The following is an 18,436-nucleotide window of genomic DNA, read 5'->3' on the forward strand; positions in this document are numbered from 1 at the left end:
TTTGCCCAGGGATAAGAGAGTTGGGGTCGTTTGTTTTATTGTTTGTGCCAAAATAGTTGTGTTGGGCAGGATGGATTTGGACCTGGGTTGGGTGGATGTCCCACTTATTTTGAGCCTAGTACTATGACTGACACATGGTTTAGATGCTTGAGTTTGAGATGAGCATAAGTATTGTGTTTTAAGGTTGGGTAGATGCATATGTGTTTTGTTTTTAGAATTGGTCAGTTGTGGTGTTCTTGAAAAAGTTGTCCGGAGATATTAAATGTAATGCTGAGGAGTCAATGTGTGGGGTGCATAGTATAGTGTTGGGCTATTTGGTTTAGTGATATGTGTGGATTGATAGCATGCAGTTATATAGCATTATGAGAAGGCAACTAAGACTCAGGGTGCGTCGTCTTGGCTATGTAAAGGGAGAGGTGGTTATATGTAGAGATTGGCTAAGAAAGTAGGGGTGTATTATGTATGACTGGAGGTGGATTGCAGGAAAAAGTAGGGATGTATTATATATGAGTGGTGAGGGTGATGTAATACTGAATTGAGGAGATGTGTATATGCGTATGTATATATATATATATATATATATATATATATATAATGTATATATATATATATATATATATATATATATATATATATATATATATATATATATATATATATATATATATATATATATATACAATGTGTGACAACAACGTTCAATATTGTGTGTGTAGTGTAGTTGGACATCTGATCCACACTCTGAATCTTGTACTGCAACAAATCTGACCAACGTCTGTCTAAATGTGGGTTGAAGGGGCCCAAACTACGGACCTCTTTCAATTATTGCCCTCACCCCTTCTTCCTCAGCAAAACTGTTCTGCCTTGCAACAAAATAATAAGACCTGCCAAGTCTTGAACCCAGAGCCCTGTACACTACGATCAAAACACTGTACCATTGCACCATCTGTGCCCATAAAATAGTAATGACATTCCAAACATATCAGTTAGTACAGTCATTCAACGGTAGGGAAAGAAGTCTGAAGAATCAGTCAGGTACTCTATATATACATGTATATATGTATGGAGATGCATATATATGGACATATCTGTAACTAATACATATATATAGAGAGAGAAGAATATACATCCACATTTATATCCACATATATGCACACATACATATATATAGAAAGGTGATTAAATACATACATATATACATAAATATATGTATATGTATACATAAATATACAGAAATATATGACAGCTACAAACACATGCAATCAGAAGGTCATGCCACTGCAGACTAGAAGTGTAAATTAGAAAATGCACTCACTGGAAGTATTCCTTAAAATGGGGAACAATGTCATCTGTGCTGTAACAGAGACCTGGTTAAAGGCAGTAGGAAACACCCCTGCACTTCCAGCTTATAACTCATTCCACAACTGTTGGCTGCAGAACCTGGACTGAAGCTCCAAAGGTGGTGGTATTTACATATTCATTAAGGATGCACAAAACTTCAGAGAGATAGACCAACATTATGCATTACAGATCCTGCAGCTGTAGCTAAAATTGGGTAAGACAGTGGTTCAGGTTGTAGCCTGCTATAGGTCCCCAAACATGTCCCAAGACTCCCACTCCATATCCCTAAACACCCTGGAAAATATTAGTGTCCAGTCTAACACTCTCATACTGGTTGTCTTCAACTACCCCACCATTAACTAGGAAAGCTACTCATGTACCAATGCACATGCTCATCAGATTGACCTGGTCCTTCCTAACATTGGCGACTGTTGCTCTACACCAATATAGTCAACTCCTATCTTGTTATATCTGAACACAAATTAATCACCTTTGGAAATCCACAGCACTCCAACCCCCACCCCCCTGCACAGGTAGCCACCATGAAAAGCCTTTCCAAAGCTAACTATGGCCTCTTAAAAACAGAGGTGGCTAACCTCACGGCAGCCATGCAAATGGAGACTAGTTGCATGACAGCTGAATCAAACAACAATGCACTATGAACACATACACAAATGCATGGATACTGCCATACCCAATACAACCAGCACCCTCACCTCCAAAAAAAGAAGCTGATCTGGTGGTCCCCTGCCATAAAGAAACTGTACAACAGAAGGAGGGAACTGATGTGGAATAAGGTGAAGTCCCAAACTGGAAATAAACCCTTATGAGCCTCAATTAAAAGTTGAGATCCCTCATCAAATACTACAAAGTTAGCTGTAAGAACAGAATTGGAGCACATAGTAAAGACAACCACAAGGCCTCATACAGTTATGTAAAGAATCTCCATGACAATACCAACATTTCTTCTGAGCTACTAGACAATGGTACCTCCCAGACTGAGCCAACAAATAATGACAATATACTGGCTGATATCTTCAGTGCAAACTTTACCCCTCTCTCCCCCCCAAGGACCAATCACAATACCAGTACACTGCCAGGAACCCAGTATTACTGCAGCACAGGTTAAAACACCACTATCCAAGGCCAAGAATACAGCTTCTATGGGAACTGACAATATCACTGGCTGTGTTCTACATAAACTACAGAATGACCTGGCACCTCACCTGTGTGTCCTGTTCCAAGCACAGCCTCACCTCAAGCTTTGTCCCTACTGAATTGTGCACTGCTACAGTCACCCACTCACCACAAATGTGATGTGACTAAAGAGCCTGGGAAATAATGCCCCAACTGCCTGACAAATCTGTTATGTAAAGTTATGGAGTGCATCATCATGCACCTAATAAACAGGGATATGGGAATCTGTGAAAGGTAGGTCATACCCGGTCATTCAACCTGGTACAATTCTTAGCATCAGTCACCTGAGCTGTGGATTAAGGCAAGGTGGCACATACAGCCTTCCTTGATTTGGTCAAAGGCTTTGATAACATTCCCCACTCAGGAATCATGCAATAACTCACTAAGCTAGGCATCAAGCCATATATCACTAGGTGGGAACAGAGGAACAAACACAATTGTAAATTGGACATACTGCTATCATACACTGAGACAGGTGTGGATGTCACTGGATTTGTTATAACCCCTTTATGAGGAATATGATGGTAATACTAATAAATGTGAGTTTTTACTGACTGCATGCCCCAGAGTCCACGACTGATTTACCAAGTAACATAATGATACAATACATGCATGTGTGACTGCAAATAACCTGGGATACTACCTAAGTATGAAACAAATACAAAGAGAAAAGATTGTGGTACTACCTAGGTATACTTAAGTGTCCCATACAGTATACTCACACCTGTTGCTACTGTAATGATGGCACATAGAAGCATGTTATGTACATGGAATTAAATACACTTATTAAAGATTTCATTACCCTTCTATTTTATCAGACTGGAATATGATCACTGGTTACCAGGGCTGAGCTATGCTTAGCAGGTTTAAGCATTGCTTAATTGTAAATGCTAAGCAGATTTGTGCACTAGTATGCAAAGCCTACATGGTGTAAGAGCGTATTCATTTAACTGCACATTAGCACTGCTTAGCTTTGTGCAAACCCACTCAAACCGGCTTAAAGCTACTTTAAAGCACCTTAATCACCCTGTCTCCATCCGCTCTTGTTCTGCCCAGCAACAAAATAAATAGTCGTTGCAAGTCTTGAACCAAGGACCTTGGACACTATAGTTACAATGCTTAACCAGTAAGCCATCTGAGCCTTAAAAAGACCTGTTGGTTTTTCAAATATATCATTCAATACACCTACTGAATAGTAGTGAAAAACTGCTTTGAGTACCACAATTATTTACTACTCGTTATTGAAAACACTGTGGAATCAGTCATGTTTCTATATCTAAATATACACATATCAGATAAATATGGTGAGATACGTCTGAGAAGGAATATACAACACTCATATTTACACATAAAAATGTACATATATATATATATATGTGTGTGTGTGTGTGTGTGTGTGTGTGTGTGTAAATATATATATATATATATATATATATATATATATATATATATATATATATAGATATATAAACTACTGTTACCAAACTCGGTGCACAATGATAAGTGCTCGGAACACTTAATAAATGACACCAAAAATAGATCCAGCATGAAATAAAAAACTGTATAGCTAAAATAAAGCCAGGAAGACCAGAAAAGTAGTGTGCATCAAAGTGTGATGGCTGACAAGCCAAGCCACATCTCAAGCAAACCAGGTTTTGCCTCTTAGCATCATCAACACATGTAGAAGAAGGAATCCTCCCCCTTAAAACAGACAACCGTTTAAAGCAACAGTATATCCCCAACCATTAGTACATCCTACACCAAATTAACAAGTAAACATATGTGGTTTATGCAACATCCTAAAGAAATAAACATTGTGTACCTCAATATGAACACTTATTATAAATGTACATAAACCTATATAAAAAAATATATAATTCAGTACACGTACTGAATTGTAGTGAAAGACTGCTTTGAGTACTACATAGGTTCATAGGTTCATAGGTTCATAGGTTTATACTAGGCTATCTGCCCTAGGGCATTTATAAGCCTAGCCAGAGTGTGTTTGGCTTTAAGCCACCCATTTTAAATGAATTTTGCTATGCCCTTTTTCGAGGTTAGTATACTGTGCCTCTGTCTAACAGTGACACAGAAGTGATACCCAGGGTAAACCTACAATCTCCCATCCACTCATCAAGATTCCTCTTGAAGAGAGTCAATGAGGGACTCTGCCTAACCTGGACTGGGATTTTATTCCAGAGTGAAGGGAGCCTCTGGGTTATGAATCTGTCCCTTCAGCATGTCCTATTTATTTCAGTGCTGAGGTTCAAGTCTCTCAAGTGCGTAGCTCGATGGGATTTGGATTTTCTGAAGTGCATTAATTCCGGGTTGGACATGGCTTTATACGTCAGGCACAGATCGCCTCTGAGCAGGTGGTATGCCACTGAGTAGAGCTGGAGTTTCTTTAACCGGGCAGCATATGGCATCTGTTTGAGCCCTTTAATCCTCTTGGTGAGGTACTTTTGGTGTCTTTCCAGTTGCTACAGGTGACTGGTAAGGTACATCCCAAAAGGGGCATTGTACTCAATTATGGGCCTGATGAGGGATGAGTAAAGAGGCACGATGACCTCCCCTGATCTAAATGTGAATCCCTTCATCATTAGGTGGGCTATATAAAATTTTTTTCTAACCACTTTGGCCATGTGGTTTTCAAATGAGAGATTGCTATCAACTTGGGTCCCCAGGTCCCTTATTACTTCTTCCATACTTAATGGATTTCCACCTATGTGGTAATTTGTGGGCACTTTGTTTTTGCCAAAGGGGATGACTATACAGTTTTTGGCGTTTAGCTTGAGGCCATGGCCCTGGCACCAGTTGTCTGTTTCTATGAGGCCCTTTTGTAGGATGCTTGTGTCGGCTGGCGAGTTGATTATGGCGCCTAGTTTGCAGTCATCTGTGAACCTGGTGAGCCACAGTCCTTCCGTGTTGACCTGTAACTCCGAGAAATATATACCGAACAAGAGAGGTCCCAGGACTGAGCCTTGTGGGATGCCACTTGTAACTGGTTTGGAGTCTGACATGGCTCCAGCAATTCTAACCATGTGGGTTCTGTTGTTGAGCCAGTTTGCAACCCATCTAGTGACATAGAGGTTTATATTTAAGCTGGTGAGCTTATCTATAATGCCTGAGTGGGGTATCGAAGGCTTTCGAGGTCCAGGTAGGCTGTGTGGACCACCTTCCCTTGTCAATGGCCTTGGTGACTGTTTCAAAGAAATTGACCAGGTTTAAGAGGCAGGATCTGCCCATAACAAAGCCGAACTGGGTAGGATCCAGTGTCTGTAGGTCCCCAATATCTTTATTTATGAGGTCCATTATGATCCTTTCCATAGCTTTGCAGACCAAGCTAGTCAGGCTTATGGGGCAATAGTTTCCAGGATCCGATGAGGCACCACCTTTGTGGAGAGGGACCACTGCTGCTGTACGCCACTCTTTGGGTAAATATCCTGTAGTAAGGCTGAGATTGAACAGTAGTTTTATGTTTGGGTTTAGCTCTTCTTGGAGTTCATGTAGGAAGCAGCCCGGGACACCATCTGGTCCCATTGATGCTGTGTTTTTTGCTTTGGAGAGGGCGGCTCTTACCTAAGCATCTGAGATGTCAGGGGGGCAGCACTGTGCTGGGATAGATATTTGCCCTTTTGGTGGGGAGGGAGTTTGCTTGCGCTGAACCTGTCAGCTAAGATGTTGGCAATGTTTGTGGGTCCGGTGTATTTTTTGTCATTTTGGACTAATTCTGAGCATATCTGGGAATTCCCACCCAGGTTCCTAACATAACTAAAGAAATCCTTGTGATTATCCTTAGTGTCCTGTGCAATTATTCTCTCGAAGCTGGTCTTAGACGATTTTATGAGTGCCCATAGTTTTTGCTAATACTGATTAGAGATGCCTTCCCTTTTTTGGGATTTTTGCTCTATCATGTAGTAGCTTCCTCCTTCTTTGTATAGTTTGTTTATGGCTGGGGTCCACAGACAGAGCCGCCTGCCTTTGGAGGATTGGGTCTTGGTTTTATTTGGGATTGCATGATCCATGCATTCCTGAAGGTGTTCATAGAATGAGTTTATAAAGGATTCTGCGGTCTGGGCGTATTTTCCCCTGATCCGGGGCTTTGAAGGATTCCACCTCGGTTTTAAGGAGTATGAAATTTGCTTTAGAGAAGGTTTTCACTCTGGTTTTCTGGGCAGGGGGTGGGTTTGGGATGTGAATATCCAGTGAGATTAGTTTATGGTCCGATCTTACCAGTGAGGGATACACTTCTGGTCTGGAGCATAGAGCCCCCATGTTGGTGATGATCAGGTCCAGTATGTTTTCCCCTCTTGTGGGAGTGGTAACAACTTGTTCCATAGCATTTGAGTTTATAAATTCTAGGAACCTTTGGGCTAGGGTGTTAGAGCTAGAGTAATGCTGCCATTCTATGTCTGGGTAGTTGAAGTCGCCCAATATAATGGTGTTTGGAGAGACCTTCATATTTTCCAGTGTTCTAAGGAAGGCCGAGTGGGGTTCCTGGGTTTGGGAGGGTGGTCTGTAGCAGGCTATAACCTGGAAGGCAGTTTTACCCACTGTTAGTTGCACATGAATAGTCCCTGATGCTTCGTGCTGTGCCACCAACCTGGAGGTGTGGGTATCTTTGACAGATATTGATACTACCCCTCCTTTTGTGGTTCGGTCCAAGTTTTGAGGCCATAAAGCATGGTATGAGGTATAACCTGGTAGTGCTGGGGTACTCTTGGAAGCCTTGAACCAGGTTTCTTTTACTGCACAGATATCGATGTTCTCCATGCTAAGGAGAGTTTTGAGTGTGTGCTTCTTGAGGTTTAGACTTCTGGCATTGAGTAGCATTACTCTTAGTTTCTTATCCCTTGTGAAACCTATGGAGGTGGGTTTGTCTTTTGAGCCTTGCCTAAAAAAGGCACTATGGGGGTGGCAAGAGCCTTTGCCAATATCCAACACAGGGGTGACAGGTGCAAGCACGTCCCTCGTGAAGCATCGACTCTTGCATGAACATGTCATCCCAGGCTGACAGGCATTGGATCCCCTTTGAATGACACCAATACTTAAGCCAATTGTTGAAATTGATCATCTTGTCTTCATATTGTGGCATCATTCCTGGTGGGGTAAGATGCTACTCAAGTCAGGGTCATACCCGGCCTGGGCTACATGTTCAGAGCTCCTCTATGCTCTTTTCATGTAGTCCAGGGAGGTATGTCTCAGGTCATTCACACCAGCATGGACAATGACTGAGTCATATTTGTACTTGCCTTGGAGTGACCTGAGTGTTTGTGTTATGTGGCGGATCTTAGCGCCCGACAGGCAGCTCACCGTCACCCTCTCCTTGTTCAGCCTGGTGAGCTGAAGCGCAGGCGTCAGTGCCTGACGATAGAGTCACCTATTTCAAGTGTATTATCCAGTGTTGTTTTAGCCTTAAGGACTGTGACTGTTCAGCACACTGGCTTTGTGAGCTATGTTACACGTTTTTACGTTTTTTGGGGTAGCGGTTGCTTGGGTGTGTCTGCTTTGGAGGTCTCTGCTGCTTAGGCAGATTTTTATTTAGAGCCTCCGGTATGTTTTTGTGTGTTTATGTGTTTGGTTTGCTGTAAATGGTAGGTCTATGTGAGACTGGAATTATAGTGAGTGTGGTTTCCTTCTCCTCCTGACTGGATTTCGCCAGTACTGAGTTGAGAGCTTAGCCTCCAGTTTGGCTATATGGTTGCATCTCTCACATGTGTTGGAATTTGTTGGGAGGAGGAGAGGGTTGTCTGTGTACATGAGGCAGTTATAACATTGCCTCAAGATTCCCAGATTCACCAGCTGGACCGGAGAGGAGATTGACAACTGACCTTTGGACATGCTAGAATAGTATTGGGAATTCCTTTATAATTGAAAAAAAAGGCCAATGGGGAACAAGGTACTCAAGGGGAGTTGGTGAGGGTGTAGTGCTTTTAATTTTTTAGTGCTGACTTATATAATTGCTTTAGTGAGCAAGTGCCATGCTTTAGAGTAGGAATAGAGTGTTTATTATGAGAACTAGATCAGTTCTAAGGGAAAAAGTGAAGAGCAGACTTTGTGGAGCCGAGAATGGTTTAAACCCAATTAAGTGGAGCTGCCTGATGCTACTCTATGCGCAAAATCGCGCAAAACCACGCCAAAGTGGGTTTTATACAGCGGGACTTCAAAGAGCTAGAAATTGGCCCAAAACGGCCAATAGACTACCAGATTCATGTGCTGGGAGCACTCCTCCAGGGATAGATAGGCTGCTCTAAGCTCCCCACTGCCACTGGTGAACAAAGAAGCCTCCCTTTATCCAAGAAAGGAAATGGGCAACACAGGAACTTTCGAAAGGCCCAAAATACAGCAAAGCCTGCATTTGGACTACTCTAGATAAGGAAAGACAGGAAACAAGGATTTTGTTTTTTTTTTTTTTGCAACAAACAGCAGGAAAATGCAATAAATATGTAACACAGGCTAGCTCACTTAAGTGTGTAGCCTCAACAGGTAAATGCAACAAACAGGACAAACTTTAAAAGTGCAGGTGCAAAAACAACTTTAAACAGTTTAAAACAGTTCAAGAAGCAGAAATACTTGCAGTTTAGCTAGATTGGACAGTCGCCCAGGTAGTAGCAGGAAAAAAACACTTTTATCAGATTAGCAGTCGCTCTTTTAGCCTCTCTGCTGCTAGCACCACTCTGCAGGACCACGAGGAGCTTGGCTGAGTAGTAACAAGTGCAAAAACCGCGCCAAAGCAGCAGAGAGGCTAAAAGAGCGACTGCTATCACAGTAAAGTGTTTTTTTCCTGCTACTACCTGGGCGACTGTCCAATCTAGCTAAACTGCAAGTATTTCTGCTTCTTGAACTGTTTTAAACTGTTTAAGTTGTTTTGCACCTGCACACTTTAAAGTTTGTTGTCTGTTTGTATACCTGTAGAGGCTACACACTCAAGTCTGGCCTGTGTTATATTTATTGCATTTTCCTGCTGTTTGTTGCAAAAAAAAAACAAAATGTCCTTGTTTCCCATCTTCCTGACCTAAGTATCCTGAAACTTTGCTGTATTCTGGACTTTTGGAAAGTTCCTGTGTTGCTCATTTCCTTTCTTGGATAAGGGAGGCTTTGGCAGTGGCAGTGAGGCACAGAGCAGCCTATCTATCCTTGCGGAGGTATTCCCAACACAATATCTATTGATCTAACAACGCTTTGGGCCAATTTCTAGCTCTTTCAAGTCCCCCTGTATAAACAGGGTTTGTGTCACTACAATTGTTTACTACTTGTTAGTGAAAACACTGTGGAATCAGTCATGCTTCTATATCTAAATATACACATATCAGATAAATATGGTGAGATACATCTGATAAGGAATATGCAACACTCATATTTACACATAAAAAGGATATATATATATATATATATATATATATATATATATATATAGATATATATAGATATATATACATATGTAGATATATATATATATATATATATATGTATAAAACATGTAGTGGAGTCATACTTCAGCATCATAACTCTCAACCTCTTAGTGCAAGGGGACGTAATGTAAGTATTGCAGTTATAAATGTAAAATGTTGCTACAGTAACAGGGTTTGTGTCAGCATACATGTTCTGAAGGAAGGCAGTTCTGAAACTGAAATGTATGCCATCAGTTACTGACAGATATGATGAAATCATCATAGTGAAATACCACGCAAATCACAGTAAGGATTCTGTGGAATAGAGCAGAAATATGAGCAATACACCTGGACAGTCTGAAATAATATGGTCAGTCGAGAGGTATACACAGAACTCCTTAGTGCAAGAAATGTGGACCAAGCCTGGCAAATGGGGTGTTTAAAGCCATGAAAATGGGGATATATCCCAAATACTGGAGTAGATAAGCTCACACAGTTGATGAAATCGCACTCTCCTGTCTGTCCTAACATATATTAACTGGAGGAGCACAAGTCCCAAGCCCACATACTTCCCACTAGTTACCGACATACATCTTCACAGCATCCCACTGCTTTATCAGAAATACATAACACTTATGGTGGCCAGGCAACAGTACATCTGACAAATATCTGGACATAACATCACACTAGTTAAAATACACTGAGCTGATAGGCATGTCACCAAGCACTGTCTAAACTACAGGTAGGCTGTCACAACACTAACCCAATTTTCCTATGGGGGAATACACATGTATTTGCAAATATAGCAGTCCCTACAGGGATGTAACAGCATGGAGTAACAGACACTAGTGTGAAAGTGCATACCCACAACCCCACAACCAATCTCAACACAGTCACAGTCACAGAATGGTAAGCCTAATTAATAATAATACAATATTTGGACTCTGTGAACGAAACCCATCACTATGTTTGCCAATCACACACTACCCCTACATATACTGGCCCAATTCACAGTGTAGTCTGATGCCTGACTGTAGTATGGGACATGTCATTTTCTGGCCCTACAAACATATAAGCTGATGGGATACCAGAAACTGGAGCAGCATGCAACATCAGATAGAAAAGTATCAAGAACACTGACATCTACCCCATTCTGTACACAGGCCAAATAACATATTCACAATACACTGCTACACAATACTGACACTGTCAACAATTGCCATAAGTACACAGACCTCACTACTGTACAGACTACAACAGAATGTCCAGGTTTTGTCCTCAAATATAAGGCCGCCTATGCATAACATGTCAGGCAGTCTGATATATCACTGGGTTGATATCAGAAATTATTTCAGTAAATAATGATATACTGTACATATCCACCTCTTACTGCATGACATATGGACAAAGGGTGACAGATTTGGGGGACAGAGGCACAAACACAGGGCCATCATTGACATATTGTTGTTATAAACTGAGAAAATTGCTGGTGTAATAGGGTTTGTTGTAATATAATTCTTCTGAGGGATATGAAGTCAGAAACACACATGGATGTTACCATTTACTGACTGCAATCCTCAGAGTATGCTACTGAATTTATAAAGACAAAAAGTTTGTGAGTAACACACCAAATCTAAGACTCCAGACTCTGGCCAGTCTGCAGATAGCACTCCAGGTGAGAGTTTTCTCAACCACATAACATTGTCATGTCAGACTTTAAATCATGCAGAACAGCCATATCCACACAAACTATTGTTAAACTAACATTAATTCAAATGTATAACAGCTATATTTACATTCTGTCCTCATGTCTGGAACATCCCCCTCCAGTTTGTTGGCCTGCCTCCACAGTGTTTGTTGTAAGAGGTATTTCCAACTACCCTCTGTGATGCTGTTTGTCAGACACCCACATGAAGTCCTGCTCACAGTGAAGGAAAAGGGCCAACGGCCACATGAAGTGCTTAGTTATAGGAGTGTGTTTCCATGCAATTGGCTATAGGAATGATACCACAGCTGTTGCAATTATCAAGTGGGGGACTTCAATTTATGCGCAGGCCATCAGCTGATTATGAGCATTACCTACAAAAGTCAAGCTGCTGCCTATGCAAAACATATGTACTTTTTTACATCTACCAGAGAGAGAGAGAGAGAAAGAGAGAGAGAGAGAAAAAGAAAGAAAGAAAACAAACAAGCAAACAAAAAGCAAGACCATCACAAGCAGACTAAAAAAAAAAATTGTGAGACACACCTGTCTACCTGTGAAATACTGCAACTGAAACAGGCAAAAAAAAAAAAAAAAAAAAACGGATGTGAAACAAGTAATCATTTAATGGAATGTAGTAGGGGGTATGTAAAATAGGCAAATAAGAAATTCAACTAATATTTCTCAACACTTGCTGTACCGATATACTGCTGATCAGAACTTATGGCAATAGCATCTGTGTCTGTAGTGACACATAACACAGCCCATGCCCCTGAGTCAGTCACATATGACTACTACTGGAGTGTGGTTTGAACAATACTGACTGTGACATTCCTAGGTCAGCTACTGGGATGTCGCATATATCTATATGTTAATTGTGAGTACTAGTATGATATACATGTCAGTATCAGAAATATGAGGGACTTGTACAGGGTATTTGTATAGTGAAATACTGTTGCAGCTGTGTGTTTTGAACTGCATATGATATAATGAGCTCATATCATTCAACTGTCCAGTGTTAAGAACACTAACCATATGCGTGCCTCAGGTTTGTAGTTATGTACTACAACAGTCGTGTTATGTCTGGCAAAGAATTGGCAACCTGTGAACACTGACATTACAACATCTCCTTACATTTCATTTGGCTGCTCCTGTTAGGGGTTGCCACAGCAGATCATGTCTTCCAGCCCACTGCATTTTGTTCTTTCACACCAACCAGCTGTATGTCCACTATCAACACATACATACACCTTATCTCAGGCCTTTCCCTTTTCCTTTTACCCAGCAGCCTCAAACTTTCACAGATATACTCAGCATACACAGATATACTCAGCATACCTACTTATCACATGTCCAAACAAGCATAATCCTGCCACTTTCTGCCTTTGGCCCCAAGCCATCCAACCTGAGCTGACCAGCTAACATACATGTTCCTACTCCTGTACACCTCCTCTGCACCCAGTGCAAATCTTAATGTCATAAACTCTGCCACATCCACCTCTGACTCCTGCCTTATTTTCCAGTGCCACTGTCTACAACCCATATAACACAGCTGGGCTCCCCACCCTCTTGTAGACCTTCAATGTCACTCTTAATGGTATTTGTCTGTCACAAATCAAACCTGACACTCGTCTCCACCCCTGCACCCTGCCTGCACTGTTTTCTTTACCTCTCCCTACACTCCCCATTACTCTGAACTGGCCCTTTGTTTGCAAGAATTTAGGTTTATCCACCTTTGCAAACTGTATTCACCATCCTCACCATTCCTCCATCTCCTTCCATTCTACACATATATTCTGTCTTAGTCCTGCTGGCGTCAACATTTCTCCTTCTCCCTGTGAATAACAGTCAACCTCTCAAGGTCTCTTCAGCCTGTTCCCTACTCTCACTGCAGAACACAATGTCATCTGCAAACAGCACAGTCAACAAGGACCCTGACAGTCATGTCTGTCAAGCTGTCCATCGCCACTGCACATGAAAAAGGACTCACTGCTGCTCTGGATGTGCTTCCACCTGCACCTTAAATGCACCTGTCACTCTCAAACCAGAACTCACTGCTGTCACAGTAGCCTTGTACATATCCTGTAACATTCTTACAGATTCCTCTGCTACTCTGACCTCCTCATACAATACCACAACTCCCTCTAGGCGTCCTGTCATATACTGTCTGTAAGTCCTAAAGACACAATGCAGCTACTTCTGACCTCACCTGTACATCTCCATCAACACTTTCATAGTAAACATCACATCTGTACTGATCTTTCCTGGCATGAAACCATACTGCTGATTAGTAATCCTCACCACCCTTCTTAACCTAGCTTCCACCACCCTTTACCATTACTTCATGCTGTAACTGATAGAATATTTATTCCTCCGTAGTTACTATAGCTGTGCACACCACCATTATTCTCATGATCAGTGCACAAACACATTTTCCCTACACCTCATACATCCTGTCACTTTCAAAGATCCCAGTAAACAATGTGGTTGACAACACCACTGCCATTTCTCCTAAACAACTGCATGTGTCCACAGGTATGTCTTGTGGACTAACAGCCTTACCAATGCTGCACCACTCAGTAGCAATCCTTACTGCCTCCTTGATAATCTGTTGCACTTCCTGATTCATCAAACCCACATCATGCAACTTCCTTTCTCTCTCATTCTCCTCATGCAAGAGACCATCAAAATACTGTTTCCATCTGCTGTACACACTCTCTGTGCTTGTGAGTACATTTCCCACATTATTCTTAATCACCCTTATTTGCTGCACATCCCTCCTATCTACGTGCATCTGTCTAGCCAATTGGTACAGGTCCTATTCTCCATCCTTGGTGTCAACTTTACATAAAACCATTCAGACGTACCATCCTAGCCTTTACCTTTTCTCTCTTTGCCATACCCCATCCCCTTATACTTCACAACTTTATAGTTGCTTCATCTGTCTGACAATCCCATTTCTCCTTTTCCAACCTCTTTCACTGTACAAATGTGTAAATGTCCCTAACACTCACTGCCACACACCTAGCCATTCCCCTCTCTGCCTGCCATAGGAGCACTGCACATCCTCCAGGGTATGATTGTGAATGCAAATGCTACCCAAATATCAAAAGATGTACGTGTGTTACAGCAATGTGAAGAAAGTGTCACTAATGTTGGTCCACAGCCCACCATGTATGTATGGCATCCTCCACATGTCGCCCCCTACCAAGATGATAGGTATGACTGAACAACAAAAGTGTTATGACGGTGTCCCATACTGACATAGAACAGAAATGTATAGTGGTTATTACCTGTGCAGATGTATGCATGTATGGTTAGGTGTACCTGGCTGCCTCATAACACATGACATGGGATGTAAAACAGCATGTAACTGAGCTGTACATGTTGTACATGTGTGTAATGTTAATGTGAGTGCATCCAACAGAGTCACACTTTCACAGCTAATGGTTGTTGTATCGCCCTGGGTACTGCCATAAGCAGGAATATCATGTAGGAAATAGAGAGGTGTCCAACTGTTATGACCTTGTGTCCATGCCTACTACATACATTGCTATGACCACCCACATAGCTGTATGGCCTCAGCAATACCTAACTTGTACAACCTGTCTAACTAAAGTAAACCCCCTTGCTGGACAGCAGTAGTGCACAAAGCACATAATGGGATGCTATACTGGCTGTACGGGGACAGTAGGAGCACTCACCAACTGGCCAGCATGTCATCCTTTGTCTGGGTGACTATAGTAGGTCACAGGTGGATTATTGTAAGGCTGACTATGAGTATAACTAGGACATATCCACTGAGGGCAACCAGAAGGCCATCTGCAAATATGTCTGCAGTCTAATAGGAAACAACCACCACCCTGTAATGGCGGTCAATCATAGCACATACACACACACACCATTGCTACAGCCAACCTGTTGCAGACACATTTATGCCAAACATCACCACTCTAACTCAACATCAGTATAGGTGGATATGCACACAACATGCACCACTACCCTCATCATCATGGATCAGGTGCAAACTGCCATGAATTAAACATAAAATAGCAAGTCCCTTGAGGGACTAATAACATTACAGTCTGAATTCTACATGAACTAAGACATATACTTCTAGCTGCATTACATACTGTATGCAAGCCAAGCCTGAAGCAGCGACAGCCCATCTGCAGGAACACAGACACTGTCACCCTACACAAATGTGAATGATGGTTAATGAATTGTACTATGGACTTCATAGAGAGGGAATATGACACAATGACCAGGAGTGCAATGCATGTTCATATTACAGTGCTGCTGTCATGTCATTTGTATATAGTGTACACTGATAGTTAGTCATGTGCTGTCTCTGTAAAAGAAGTCTGCGCAATGTCTGAGGTCCCTGTGATGTGTTTCTCTATTTATGTCTTCTAGGTGCTATGCCAAAGCAGCTGGACTACAATGAGGAGGAGACTTTGCCTAACTGAGGCCATGCTGCAGAACTATACCATCCGCTTTTGGTCAGAAATTACGCAAAACCAATGAGGACGGACTGCACTGTGGGATGAAATTGTCCCAAAGTGTCAATAACTTGGGCCTCCATGGCATGTATATCAGATATGTTAGAGCAACGCTGGCGGATTCAATGTGCCCAACAATGGGCTGCTGCTGTAGTGAGGACCGATTCCACTACTGGTGGGGCCAGCTACAGCCCCCTCTCATAGCAGTGGAGGCTCTGGCTAACCTTAGGTACCCCACAAGAAGATCTACACAAGAACTTTACTCATGGAGGTGGGTGGCACCCAAGCAACAGGCAAGGAGCATCCAGGTAAGCCAAAAGTGCACATCAATGTACTGAGATTGCATTACAACTGTGTTCTATAGAGTCTTGAGATGCATATGTCAGGGTAGAATACTACCACCAAAACCACTATATCAGTCCTACTACTAAAATGGTACTGTCTAACACCTTCCTCATTCATTGTCTCCTATATGGTGCCCCACTTCTTACCAACCTTCAATCTTCTCTAAAAACAAAGCTATCGTCCTGTTATGAGAAAATGCCTAAGTTTTCTACCAGCTATAAATCCAAATACCACCACTACAATGCCCTACACAAACTAAATCTGCTTGGACTTACCAACCATCTTACCTACATTCAACTTACTTATGCCCATAAACTCATCTGTAATCTCTCCATCTACCCTCCCTTGCATCCTCCTTCAAAATGCACACTTCTGAACAGACTTCAGATCCAATAACCCTGAATTTTTCATTAACAGCTTGAATGGCAGATATGGCGAGCGGGAGGCAGCTGCCATGAAGGTATCTCAGAACCACGATCATCTGGGCATGCACATGGACATGCACCATCATGATCCCACTGTATAGGGATGTAACACCAGCACTAGTGAAGGGTGGTGTGATGTCACACCAAGACACATAACGCATGAGAAACCATGGACCACGTGGTCCTGGACGGTCCCAACAGAGGTCACAGATTTCCAGCAGACAGCCACATCAACATCAGGAGCAGTACTATCTCCGTACTTTCTGGCCTTGTCGGTGGTGGTGCCCATGATACCCCTTCGAATCCAGTTCCCGTGTCCATGACTGGAGGTGGTGAACTGGCACCCTACCATGTATAGGCCACAGCTGTCCAGAAAACATCCAGTGTAGGGGCAGCTACATGACGGCATCTGGTGTGTCTGTGTGAACACACACCACACACACACACACACACACACACACACACACATCACAATCACAATAAACTCACCTCCCATGCACATGCACCACACACACCTGCTGAGGCCATGCCATTCCCATGCACCAACCACGCTTTTACCCATACTGTCAACCAAATGGGCAGTAGCAGCCTAGGAGCTCCTGGCAAACCACACAACACCCTGGGCATATGATGAAACCTGTAGCCCTGATCCTGACATCCAAAACATCATGCACTTGGGACATGCAAATATGGGTCTGATGCACAGGTCTGGACTTAATAAATTGTATGTAGGTAATGCTGTGCTTGGATCACTGTCATCTAAAAGGCATTTGTAAAAGAATTTACACATCAGAGTGTGTGTACAGATTTAACCATGATGCATTATTGCTATTCTTAATGCTGACTGAATGTGTTCTCACAATGCTGTATCCTGTTTGTGTTCTAGGCCTCTGTGCGTCATCGGGATGTGGCCTACCTGCAAGACCAAGGGGTATGGCAAGACCAAGCCAAGAGGTATGGCGGTGTGAGTGGCACATCAGCCATGTCATAAGCAAAAGGTACAGCTGTATGCCTGCATAAATTTCACAGGTCTGTACAGCAGTGATTGCATATACCTCCTGCAGATTATAGAGGCCTGGGGTTGTATATAGGAACATGGCACGATCAGCAACATCTGTTTCAGAATGGATGTTATATGGTAAGTGTGTTGAGTTTGGACACACACACTCTGTCTGCTAATAATGCTAGCACCCCATGGGGGTATTCATCAAACAAAAAACACTCAGATTACTATACACAGCACACACTGCCCACACACACACACACACACACACACACACACACACATTTCACAGTACTGAGATCCATTGGTTCATAAGCTTTCGCCAAGTGTGTAGCCATAGCGCTGAATAGCCATACGAAAGGCTCTACAAAGGAATGCGACCAAGTAAAATACACCTGTCATCAGGCCACATAAAAACTAGTCCCTGGTATTGGCTAATAGGTATGCTCACTATATAGTGAGCCCCAGGGGTGGGTATTGCAAAGGAAAATTTGGAAAAAAAGGAGTTTCTTGTGATTATGTAGTAGAGC

This window comes from Protopterus annectens, chromosome 5.part1 (genome assembly GCF_019279795.1).
Source record: "Protopterus annectens isolate FY-2018-M chromosome 5.part1, PAN1.0, whole genome shotgun sequence".
Taxonomy (NCBI): Eukaryota; Metazoa; Chordata; order Ceratodontiformes; family Protopteridae; genus Protopterus; species Protopterus annectens.